The following is a 12,808-nucleotide window of genomic DNA, read 5'->3' on the forward strand; positions in this document are numbered from 1 at the left end:
CCCAACCTTCCTTCCGAGGAGTGGCTGGTGGGTTTGAACCGCCAGCCTTCTGGTTAGCAGTCAAATGCCTTAGGCACTATGCTACCAGAACTCCTTTTTTTTTAGTATAAGTATTCTCAAATAATACCCAAAATTATTCTCAAATAAGGAGCTCTGGTGGTGTAGTGGATAAGGCATCTGGCTGCTAACCAGAAGGCCAGCAGTTCAAACCCACCAGCTGCTCCATGGAAGGAAGATGGTGTGATCTACTTCTGTAAAGATTTACAGCCTTGGAAACCCAATTGGAGTTGCTATGAGTTGGAATCAACTTGATGGCAGTGAGCTATTATTATTATTATTATCAATTATTACATGGGACAATGAATATATTAGTGTCGAATTACCCAATAAACAAGGTAAGGTACTTACTAAACTTTAGTGAATGCTTTTGTATTTTTTCACCACATCAAAGATTCTACTTCTAGGTATGGCTGGCATTGTCTCCCTCTCACCCCCACAGCACCTTCTTGCAGAACCAAAGCCTCTTTTCAAATTTACAATCCCTGACAGGGACTGGTGGTGTTGTGGTGAAGGCATCTGGCTGCTAACCAAAAGGTTGGTGGTTTGAACCCACCAGCTGCTCCGTGAAAGAAAGATGGGGCAGTCTGCTTCTGGAAAGATTTATAGCCTTGGAAACACAATGGGCGTCACTATGAGTTGGAATCGATTTGATGGCAGTGAGTTTGGACAGGGATGGACAGAGTACCCAGTAAACAAGATAAGCAAGGCTTACTTGTGCTTACTAACTCATCTGCAGTGAATGGTTACACTGTGAATAGTGTAGTGATGTAGTGAGAATCATGTGCAACTGTTGACTACAGATGAGTGCACAAGTAAGCCTACACTTCCCTTTCTTATTAAGTTATCTGCCTCTGGATTGGACTGACGGGGGGAGTTACCCTTCCATAATGTCCACTAGTCCCCCTAAGTAACTCCTACTTAAACTCTATCTATCTAAGTAAACATATTTAGAGTGTGAGGGAAATGCAATTTTATAGTCTCTATTTGAACTGACCTGAAATACACAATCTAAGTGAAAACTTTACTTACTATGCTTAGTAGTAAGTACACTGGTTTCACTTATGCTTACCATGCAAAATAGCTTCCAGATAAGTCCCCAGGCCCTGCCTTCATAAATCTTGCTCCATAAAAGAGCTGGATGTGGCCACTACAGATACCAAAGTAAGTGAAAATGCCTGGTGATGGGCTTGGGACTCAGGAGGGGCTCAGGTGGTCTGAATTGTCTAGCTGTGTACATTTCAAGCTGTGTTTTGTCAAGTCAACCCCTGCCCGCTCAAAACGGAAGTGGCGACAGGCTGTGAAAGGCCTTTACCTTTAGTGGGGGTGCAGATTGGTAGCTATTAGCACGAGATAAGCTCTTTAAGCCTGCTCATCTAGAACAGCTTTGGCATCATGGAAAGAACATAGACTTTGGAACCACACAAGGGAGTCCTGGTGGCACAGTGACACTAACAACAAGGTTAGTGGTTGGAACCTGCCAGCACTCCATGAGGGAAAGGTATGACAGTCTGCTTTCAGAAAGATTTACAGACTTAGAAGCCCTATGGGGCAGTTCTACTCTGTCCTATAGGGTTGCTATGAGTCAGAATTGACTTGATGGCAGTGGGTTGGGTTTTGGGTTGGGAAGCAAACTCAGGTGACATTTCAAAACTTCCCTGGACTTGTTTCCTCATCTGTAAAAACAAAAACAAAACCCACCGCCATCAAGTTGACTGACTCAGAGTGACCCCATTGGGCTTCCAAGTCAGTAAATCTTTACAGAAGTAGATTGCCCAGTCTCGCTTCTGTGGAGTGGGTGGTGGGTTTGAATTGCCAACCTTCTGGTTAGTAGTCAGATGCTTTAGGCGCTGTGCTACCAGAGCCCCTTCCTCACCCGTAAGATGGAATTATAATATGGGTGGCTGTTAGGGTTGAGACATGGATGCAAAGTCCCCAGACCAAGTTTGTGCATTAATATTAGTAATCCAGGAGCCCTGATGGTGCAGTGGTTAAGCAGCTCAGCTGCTAACCAGAAGGTTGGCAGTTTGAACCTACCAGCTGCCGCACAGAAGAAAAGTGTGGCCATATGCGCCTGTAAAGATTTACAGCCTTGGAAACTCTATAGGGCAATTCTATTTTGTTCTGTAGGATGGCTGAGTCAGAATCGACCCGACACAGCAATAGGTTTGGCTTTCTTTGGGGGGGTAGGGGCGGGGTTATTGTGTTGTTGTTGTTGTTTGGTCCAGTCGGACCCAACTCATAGCGACCCCTCCTTGGGTTTCCGTGGCGGGTAGTCTATTTTCAGTTTAGGACTTTTCACTTTAGCACTTGTTTTCCTGGTTCAAGTAATTTCAAGAAGGAAATACTCTATTTCCCAAAGACAGAGGTTCTAAGTGCCATCTTTCTTCCTGGACGTTGGAAGTTTTAAACTTGAGAAGTGGATTTCGTTTCAAAGCACAGAAGTGGAAAGGGTGTTCATCACTGGATTTATAATGAAAAGTAGGAAATAACATAAACGTCCTTCAGTAGGAAACTGGTTTAAAAAATCAGAGCATAGCTTTTCGATATCTTGAAGCATTAAAAGTATGCATTTAAAGAACATTTAGTGGCCAAAATTGCTCTTGATAAAATGTTAAGTAAAACGCAGCAATAAACGAAACATACAGTACGCCCTCACTCTAGAAAAACAAGTCCAAGACACGTAGGCAAAGGAGCACTGCTCCAAGTGCTTCCCGTTGGGATTTGGGAGTGAAGAGCAGTTGTTCCCTGAAGTTCTATCAGGATCCTGTATTGCCTTCCAACTCCGAAAACTGCCACCAACGCTATTAGTAAAACGCGGACCAGGTCACCGGAAGCGCGCGGCTGCCGAGTCAAGCGGGTGGGACGTGGGCGGACCCCCGGCGTCCTCCAGGCTGCCTTCCAGCGCCCCCTGGCGGCTCCCCGAGGCCCCGCCCCAAGGGGCGGCTCCGCCCGCGCGGCCGGCGCAAGAGGACGGGGCGGGGTGCGGAGCCGGAGCCCAGCCCAGCCTAGCCCATCCCAGCCCGAGCCGGACTCGAGACACCCGAAGGCCCGGAACGCACGGTCGGGAGCGGCCCAGGTAAGCCAAGGGGCTGGAGCCGCCGGGGGTTGGGGCCTGCGGGCCGGCGGGGCCGGTGTGGCGCCAGGTCCGGGCCACCAAACTTTGCCGGAGTGCACGATCCGCTCCGGGAGTTCGTCTCGGCCGGTCCGCTCCGGCCCCTGGAATCGGCGTCGGAATGGGACTCTTCCAGCACTGTTGGAGTTTCGCTTGCCCTGTGCGCATTGGGCATGTGGTGCCTGTATAGCCTGGGGAGCGGTTGTGCGCGGGCCAGAGTTTGGGGTGTTCTCATGCCCCCCTCTTTCGGACGCGAGCGGCCTGCCGCAGGGCGTGTCCACGCCCAACCCCCGAGTGACCAGCCGGGTGTGGGATGAGGACTGTCATGGGCCTCAGCTGGTGGGAGGAGGAGGAGGGGAGGCAGCACAGGGCCTGGTACCGAGCTCGGTGCCCGCCTTGCTGTAAACAGGTGACTGAGTATGAGTCGGGAAGGGCCTAGCCCGGCGCTAAGGTGGAAGCCAGGGGACACACCAGGCCCTTGAGCGCGGGTCAGTGGCCGCCCCTGCTACCATGACCTTGCCTCAGCCGGCCCTGCTTCCAGCCATTGCCCCCTGGGCTAGTTTAAAAAGCTGCTGAATGTGGTCTCTGGGTCAGAGTAAATCCAAAACGGGAATACTCACCCGCTCACTCACTCACTCTCTCTTTCTAACATCGAGTCGGATCCGACTCAACGCGACCCCTCCTTGAGTTTCCGAGAAGGTTTCTCTAGGGAAGTAGATTGCTCAACCTTCCTTCCGAGGAATGGCTGGTGAGTTTGAACTGCCAGCCTACTGGTTAGCAGTCAAATGCCTTAGGCACTACGCCACCAGAGCTCCTGAAACAGGAATAGGAAAGCGAAAGCAAACGGAGACCATGGGGGAAGGAGCCAGAGGGGAAGGGTGGGAGAAGAAGTAGAAGGCTGTTGAAGAGTGTTGGGCCTGATCTTGTTCTTCATCATTTCCTATCCTGCGGGGTCTCTGTCCTCTCTCACTCCGTTGTGGCTCTGAGGGGGATCCAGGGGGTCAGAGTCCTGCCTGGGAATCCTGGACATGGGATCTAAGCAGGGGGTCAGCCTGGGGGCCAAGGTCAGAGCTGGAGCCTCAGGTCCCTCGGGTGTCCAGTTCTCTGTGGCTCTGAAATATTCATCTCATTGGTGAGCTTTGGTTTCAAAGCTGGCGCCTTTGGCCTGGCCAGTAGTGGCAGGGGTGCCAGGTGTTTCCTAGGGGCTGCTTGATCTGGGGCAAAGGGGGCACCATCCTCCTTCACCTGCCTGCGCTCCCTGTCTCCAGTCATGAGGACCCAGACAAAGTCCCAGGGTATAACTTGGAAAGACGTGGCTGGTACCGGTGTCAAGGGCTTTGGCTTCTTCTGGCTTCTTGTGCCATGACTTCAGGGCCTCACTTGTAAAAGTGGGCATGTCAGGGAGGTAATGACGGGTTATACCGTAAGTGTAGGGAAAGCCTCATGTCATGAGCCGGGGTAGTGACACCTCGACTTAGTCACCTTCCTTGGGAATGACCTCAGCCAGAAGCTGTCTGTCTCAGGGCATGTCCATCCCCAAGACTTCCCATCTGGCCCTTCAGAAGGAGCAGAAGCTCCCAGCCCAGAAGCCACAGAGAAGGGACACTCATGCTTCAGGGCCAGAGAATGGAAGCCTATACATGTCACTGGGGAGACCTCTGCTAACAATGTAGGTAACCATATCGTCACTCATGTGACGTGGGCATTCTGTGGGGAATGCTGTGGAGGGGGATGACTTTGACAGAATCTTTCAGCCCTAAGATGCTGGGACTCTAGGCCAAAACCTGGACCTTGTTTTGAAGTAGAAATATCCAGAAGTTCACCTGTCACAGCGCTGGGTACCTAGAGAGCACCCAGTCCACTGGTCAGGGAGGAAGACAGTAAGGAGCCCTTACTGTTGTACAGAATGAGATCTGTACCTTTTTTCAGTCACACAGAGGCGATGTTAGGGATGCTGGCATTCTGGTTCTATGTTAGTTGGAGATGTCTCCTAACCCTTGACAGTAAATCCCACTGTGGTGTTACAGCAACAGCTGTCTGGAATTTTATGTAGGGGAGCAGGGATATGCCTGGTACTTCATATGATGGTTCTGAGGGGCTAGGTTAAGATTAGAGGTTTTAAGATAAGTGTTAAGACTAGAATCATTCTCAGGCTGGGTCTTTGTAAAACAAAGGTGGCTTGTAGCAGCATCCCCTCCTCCCCTCCGCATCATTAATAGGTGTGACTTGATAAAAAGTGTTTCAGGCTTAAGGAAGTTTGAAGCAACACTGGGTTAAATACAGTTAACCAGGTTTACTTATTGCTGGACTTCTCGGAGGCTGAATATATATGTCATTGTGCCTTGTGACTTTCCAAGAAGGGGATGTGGGTTGCAACATTGCTTCTCAGACGCCTGTTTTCAGAACTCACCCATCAGCATCTCCCTGGGGCAGCATCCCTTAGACCACAGTTTGGGAAATGCCTAGAGGATTCTGGAGCTCTACTCTTTAGTTCTGGGTGAATTAACCCCTTCTCCTCTCCCCCACCAAGCTCAGTTAGCCCTCATTCCCAGATGGAGGAGAGGAAGCTGAGTGTGTCCTGCGTCTGGGTTCCCATAGCAGTTACTGGCCAAGTTAGAACCTGAACTTGGGTCTCTTGGCTTCCTGCCTAATGTTCTTTCCTTTCTAGTGTCTGCTGTTTCTCTGTGGGCTGTAGGTGAGTGAGTGCCCAAGAGAAGCTAGTCTTAGGATCCAGAGAGAATTACGGGAACACTATGGGAGGAGAGAGGAGCTCTGGTGGCACAGTGTCTAAGGCATTTGACTGTTAACCAGAAGGTTGGCGGTTCAAACCCACCAGACACTCCGCAGAAGGAAGCCTGGGCAGTCTATTGCCATGAAGATTTACTGCCTTGGAAATCCAATGTCACTGTGAGTCAGAATCAACTCGATGGTAGTGGGTTATGGGAGGAGAGGAGCCCTAGTGGTGCAGTGGGTAAGTGCTCAGCTGCCAACTGGAGGGTCAGCAGTTTGAACCTACCAGCCACTCTGTGGGAGAAAGATGAGGTAGTCTGCTTCTGTAAATATTATAGCCTTGGAAACCCTAAGAGGCAGTTTAGTTTTTTTATAGGGTTGCTGTGAGTCGGAATTGACTCGATGGTAATGGGACATGGGAGGGAAAGAGTATGGCCATACCCATACCAGACTCATGCAGCCTTCCCCTGGACCAGCTTTGTATCAGTAGACTCCCTAGTGTAGCTTCTTTGGGAAGCAGGTGATTCACTCAGAATCAGAGACTGTCAGAGTTGGAATGGACTTTGGTGTCCATTTAGGGTGCTTGCTTCACAGATGAGAAAACGGAGTTTCGAGATGTGAAGTGGGTTACCTGACTCACACACACAGATAGGACTAGAGCCAGAGCAGAACTCAGGTCCCTGCCTCCTGACCCAGGGCTTTAGCATAGGATCAACTTTGCAATAGGCAAAAGGAATTGGTGTCCAACAGCAAACTCGCTCAGTGTCTTCCTGCCGTTTTTGATCTTCACAACCTCCCCCCAACCCCACATGCTGGCCTGTTCACTGGTGGGGCTGCTTCAGGGACTTTTGCTCCAGCCAGGTGTACAAGGAAAGGGCATGGATCAAAAATCAGACTGCAGATCTGTGTTCAAATCCCTTCTCTTCTGTTTGCCTGCTGTGGGACCTTAGATCCATTTTTCTCTGAATTTCAGTTTTCTCATCTGCAGAATGGGGGTCGTAATATAAGCTGCTGTGAGGATTAGATGTGCATCAGACTACTAGTCGAAAGGTTAGTGGTTCAAAGCCAGCCAGTGGGGCCTTTGAAGACAGGCCTGCTGATGTGCTTCCAACAATAAAACCCTTGAAAACCCTGTGCAGCAGATCCACCCTGCATACATGGGTTATGAGTCAGAATTGACTGGAAGGTAACTAACAATAAGGTACCTGCTGCTGAGTACAAAGTAAATATGCGTTCCCTTCCTTCCCTGCCCACCTACAGGGTAGGGTGGTCTCCATTCTCCATCCTGGGTGGTTAATTATCTCTCACATTCCACTGCCCCCCCACCCCCATCTTAAAGTTCAACTGCAAAGACAGCGGGGGAGGGGGGGATGAAACACAGAGGGTGGTGCATAAGAGCTATGCTTCAGAAGCGGCACCTGGCCCCTGTTAAGGGCTCCCTCTTTCCTTATCTGCACGCCCAAGCTGTCCTGACTCTGGGTCGGTTGGGGTCTCTGCACCCGCCTGCTCTGTTACACACGTGCTGTCCAGAGCCACCCAGCCTTCCCTGGAGGCACGCCTGTCTGGCTCTGGGTCTGGAGAGTGGTTACTCTGCCTGGAGACAGGACTGGATGAGATGGCTTACAGCTGGGGGAGAGCATAGCTGGTAGGCAGCCTGATCTGTTTCTGAGCAGGAAGCACCTGGGGGAATGGGGGCATGGGAGGCTTGTCCTGGCTTCTCCTTGGGTGTGTGTGCTTGGGTCATTAGTCTGACACAGTGGGCAGGGCGCTGACACTCAGTGGCAGGGCTGGGAAGGGAAGCTCTAAACCCTGACCAGGATGGGGGTTCTGTCATGGCCCTGGGCAGGAACCTTCTCAGCCTTGGGGTTGCCTTGTCTAATGTGACTAGGATTTCTCAAGTGCATTCCCACTGATACTTCAGTATCTAGGTTGGCACCATCCTCTTAACCCCAGAGGCCATGGTGACACAAGACTTAAGTTGTTACAGGATGTTAAGGCCCCTTGGTGGTTCAGTGCCTAAGGCATTTGACTGCTAACCAGAAGGTTGGCGGTTCAAACCCACCAGCCATTCCATGGAAGGAAGATGGGACAATCTACTTCTGTAACGAGTTACTGCCTTGGAAACCCAGTGGGGATCACTATGACTCAGAATCGACTCGATGGCAGTGGGGTTTTTTTTGGCCCTTGCTTGCATCAGGTTTGTGACTTACCCAGACATCCTGAGTGTACGGTTTTCCTCCTCTGCCCTTAGGGCTATGTGCTGGGGGGTGGGGCAGGAGGACTTGAAGAGCTAGGGCATAGGGTGAGGAAAAGGGAAGACAGGAGCTTGTCAGAGCCCTGAACACAGAAGGCCGGGGCCATGCTCAGTGCCCGCTGGGTGGGGTTCCCTGCGATGCACACTCTGAGCTGTTCTTTCCATTCTGGCTCTGGGCATCCGTTCCTGGCAGGCAGGCGGGCAGGAGGCCTGGACTAGTCAGCTCCTCCTCTCTGTCCCTCCCTCTAACACACACCCTTTGCTGTAACCCCAGCAGCTCAGGCCAGCTTTCTGCAGATCCCAGAGCTTTAACCCTTCAGATGCCTGAGCCTGGGCCTCAGCAGGCTGGGGGCATGGTCACCCTACTGACCTACTTAGGTGGCTCCAGGGTAAGGGGATCCCTTCCTCACTCTGCATCTGCAGACTCCAACAGGTCTGTCTACAGGTCCTGCTGTTGGAGCCCAGCCACTGCTGTGGTCATCCCAGGTTGGGCCTTGGGACCCTGGCATCTTCCTGGTGTGGTCTAGGGTGTGTGTGTGAGAGAGAGAGAGAGCGCGCGAGTGAGCGAGAGAGGGAGGACAAACTTAGATCACGTGGCGAGGACGGGGCAGAGTCCCAATGCTTCTGTAACAGCCACTGTGAGGAAGAATGTGCTAGGGATCCTAGCTGCCTGCAGACCCAGCGTGTTTGTTCCCTTAACTAGAGTTTGTTCCAACAGAAGCGGGACGCCTGTTGTATTTAGGAAAATGTAGGCTTCCGGTGGGAAAGTCCTTTTAGCTTCTGGAGACTGTCAGCCCCTCGATACTTCCCAGCAGAGTCCAGACGACCTGCTTTCTACTCTTGGGCATCATCCTCACTCTGGCTTTGGTCTTCTTCCTGCCCTCCTCCCTCTCTCTCCTCTCCAGTCTTCTCTGGCTCTTGCCTTCAGTCATAGCTAGGAGAGTAAATACTGCCCATGTCCCCCTTTCCCTCCAAGCTTGGCAGATGCCAGCCTCCAGCCTCATCCCTAGGCGAGGCCTGAGTGATGTGGACGTGGCCAGGGCCCTCACATAGGTCGGGCAGGAGCCAGGGAGCAGGCTCCGAAGCTGCTGAGGCAGAGCTGACCCCAGGCCCCCAGGTTCCTGCCGGTCTGGCAGTGTTTTTCCTGGCATTGTTTAGACGTGAGGGTGACTTTAGCACCTCTCCTGACTGGCCTCAACACCAGGAGTCTCTCTACTTTTCCTGTCCCAGGACAGGTCACCTGCCTGCACTGCACTTAGCTGGCTGGTAGTGAGGGGACTAGCTGCCTTAGATGACTGTGTTTCCTTTCACCTGTGCCATTCATGGCTCTAGCTCGGGACCAAAGTGCCTTTGTGGCTTAGACGGTTAGGCCCTAGACTGCTAGTTTTGGGAGACAGGCCTGGCAACCTGCTTCTGAAAGGTCACAGCCTTGAAAACCCTATGGAGCAGTTCTCCTCTTCACACAGGAATCACCATGAGTCAGAATCGACTCCATGGCAACTCACAGCAGCCCTGAACCACCTCTTTCTCCTTGTGGCGATTGGATGGTTGAGGAATGGTGGAAGGTGGGAGGGCTGGGCTTCACTTGGCATCCACTTCTGTGTAAATCTTCTGTCATCAACCCTGTGGTTTGTCATTACAGGGTCTGACAGCAAGCCATGGTAGAAGTGATGAGAAGTTAGGACAGGCAGGGTGTCCATGAGGGATTAGAGCAGAGTGATTAAGAGTTGGTTGTGGCCATCAAGTCTTGACTCCATCACACCCTAGCTAGGGAACCTTGAGTGAGTTACCTAATTCCTTCTGAGCCTCAATTCCTTCATTTGCAAGTGGGTATAATAATAAGAGTATGTCCGGTGCTATTGTAAGGATTTAATGAAACAGGAACTAAAAATAGCTAACATTCACTGTTTATCAGGGGTTGGGTTCTGTATATTCTCATTTTTTACAACAACCCGTGGAGGATACTTTTATTAGCATTAAACCCACTTTTCAGGCGAAGAAACTGAGGCATAGGAAGGTGAGGTGGTCTGTGGTGCTCTGATAGGATGGGCTGGGGGCTGAGGCCAGGTTACTGGTGAGTTCCTCAGAAACCCAGAGTGAGAGGAGAGGGGTGAGGGAGAGGACGGGGGAGTCTGTGAGTCAGTAGCCTGCTGAGCTGGACCCGAACCCTGGAGTCCTGGTGGCTCATCCCAGCATGACCTTTCAGACCTTTCTCTGTGTGTCACCCTTGACCATGGCTGCAGCCCCTCTGGTCTGGGTAGGGACTTGTTTACCCTGCTTAGCTTAGAGGAGGGAGGGTGGGGCAGGCGTCTGGCTGGGCAAAGGGCTGGCCCACAGAGCTGGTCGCTCAGATAATTCCCAGGATCACAGTGTGTCAGAGCTGGCAGTGAGCTCAGCAATCATCTGGCCCACCTACCTCAGTTCACAGAGCTGCCACCTGAGGCAGGGATGACCCAGTCATGGTCATGCCATTTTTGGTGGCTTCACTTCCAACTCTAGGCCTTTCCTGCCAGTGCCTCTTGGGCTGTGTTCAGCCAGCCACCTGGGTACCACCACCCTGATGGTGGATGTCACATGGGCCTGGGGTGCTGAGATGATGGCAATAATGACAGATAACCCTGCTCCACAGGTGACCTGCCCTGTGCCCCTTCCTCCATCCAAAGAGGATGCTGTTCTCTTTGTGGAGGAAGAGGTGGTTTTCAGTGGGGAAGGGATAGGAGGGTGTGGGGAGGAGGAGCCTCTTACTCCAGGGAGGGCAGCTCACTTTTCTTTTTTAATTCTGTTAAAGCAGTTCACAAATTATAACTAGTTATAGCTTTTTTCCAAAAACATTTTCCAAAGCAGTTAATATCTCTGTTTCTTAAACTCACAGCACTAGAAATCTTAGCCTTCTCCATGTTCTCTTTTGTGCCTGGAGTTCTCAGGGTTGGCTGGCTCAGCTCCTGGCTGGCTGGTACCCTAGGAGGGACCTTTACCACTACCCTCTTTTGAGGCCCTGGTTTGCTGCCCCACACCCCTCGCTGTCAGGAAGGCCTTTATTTCTGACCCAGCACATGCCAGCTTTGGCTCTGGCCCATTTACTCAGGGGAGATAGAGAAAAGCTGTCCTCAAAATAACCCACTTAGAGACCTGGCCTGTTACCTGACTCCCCCAGCTCCCTGCGCCCTTCCTTCTCTGGTTCTCCCAGTTGCCATGAGAAAGGAGAGAAGAGATAAGACCATCCTGTATCTGACCCCCCTGCAACTACCCAGCTCTGAGGGTGCCCTACAAAGAGAAGCCAGTTCTCGCTTCCTTCCAGTAGAGGCTCTGAGGGTGCCTGCTGACCTGGATTTGGGGGTGCCTCCTCCCTGTGGGGTGCTGAAGGCCTGAGTCTTGGGAAGTACTCGGGGGGGGGTGGTGGACCCGTCAAGGTGCTTAGACTCTGTCAGGGCTCTTCCCTCCCAGGGCTCAGGGGCCTTCAGGGGACAGCATTCTGAGCCATTCCTGGACCTCCATCTCTACCACCTCAGAGGGACACCAGGCTTAAAGGACATTCATTTGGCAGAAGCGGCATAAAGAACAGCATAGGGGACACCCCCCCAGGACCCTGAAGCCCTCCATTCTGTTTATGCCACTAGCCTGTGAGTTCTGTGTTCCAGGGGATTATATTGTTTGGGCCTACTCCTCCATCTAGGGTGAGCGTTGGAGGCTACCCCACCTCGAGGTCCCTTGTAGCTCTGTTTCCGGGGTGCCCTCTTCCTGCTTCCATGGCCCTTCCCTGGCTGTGCAATCTTCCTACTGCAGAGAAAGTGCTAACTTGCCTTTGTGCAGGACCCTTCAGCTCTCTCGCCTTCCCATCAGCCACTACCCCTGCGGAAAAGACAGGTGGGATTCACAAAGGCTCCAGACCTTGGGGTTCTCTGGAGAGTGTGTCTCCCTCTCTTAGGGGGCCTTGGGGCCCTGCACACACTATCAACAGTAAAGAGAGCAGTCGCAGCCGCACACACTGCCACACGTCTGTCTGATGTGTCACAGCTGTTATTTGAAGAAACCAGAAAGTCCTGTCTCAGGCTTGCCTGTTTGCACAGCTCCCAGCCCCCAGCGGCCAGCCTTGGGTACCCACTCACCCAGGCCTTTCAGGCTTCTCCTGACTCAGCCTGCCCTGGTCCACTGGTCCTCCAGTCCCCTGGTCCCTTCCCCCTCCAGGGCCTGGCAGCTCTGGCACAGGGGCCAGTTTGTTTTCCTGTTCCTCCAGCTCTTCGCTCGGAGCCTTGGCCCTGCCCCAGCTCTGGCGTTAGGCCTGGTGCTTCTCCCAGCTGCCGTGGGGGCTGGGCTGACCCCTTCAGTGGGCCTCAGCGGGCCCTGTGACTCACCAGAGAGCCTTTGCTGGGGCCATCCGGCTGCTTCTCTGATTCTGACATCAAGTCCCTAACACTGGGAGGTTTTCTTAACTGAGAACAAGGGAGTTCCTGCGTTCCCCCTGGCTCCCCATATCTCATATCACTGATGCTTAGAAAATCCTCTGGGCTGCTGAACTAAATCTTCCTCCTGCTGCTTACCTTGGCCAGGGAGCGGCACAGTAAAGAGAGCACCGGGGCCAGAAAGCTAGCAGGAGGGCCAGGGGCTGAGCTGGTAGCTGGTGGGGATGGAGGGGATGGCTGGTGGGCAGAGAG

The 12,808-nt window shown here is 52.4% G+C and overlaps 1 protein-coding gene across 1 annotated transcript in view; it reads right to left on the reverse strand.

The window, feature by feature from the left end:
* PNKD (PNKD metallo-beta-lactamase domain containing) overlaps window positions 1-12,808 on the reverse strand; it is a 75,794-nt gene that overhangs the window by 51,705 nt on the left and 11,281 nt on the right. The gene's annotated exons all lie outside the window — the stretch shown is intronic.

Source organism: Orycteropus afer, unplaced genomic scaffold (assembly GCF_000298275.1).
Source record: "Orycteropus afer afer isolate SDZICR_OR568_19922 unplaced genomic scaffold, OryAfe1.0 scaffold00002, whole genome shotgun sequence".
Classification (NCBI taxonomy): domain Eukaryota; kingdom Metazoa; phylum Chordata; class Mammalia; order Tubulidentata; family Orycteropodidae; genus Orycteropus; species Orycteropus afer.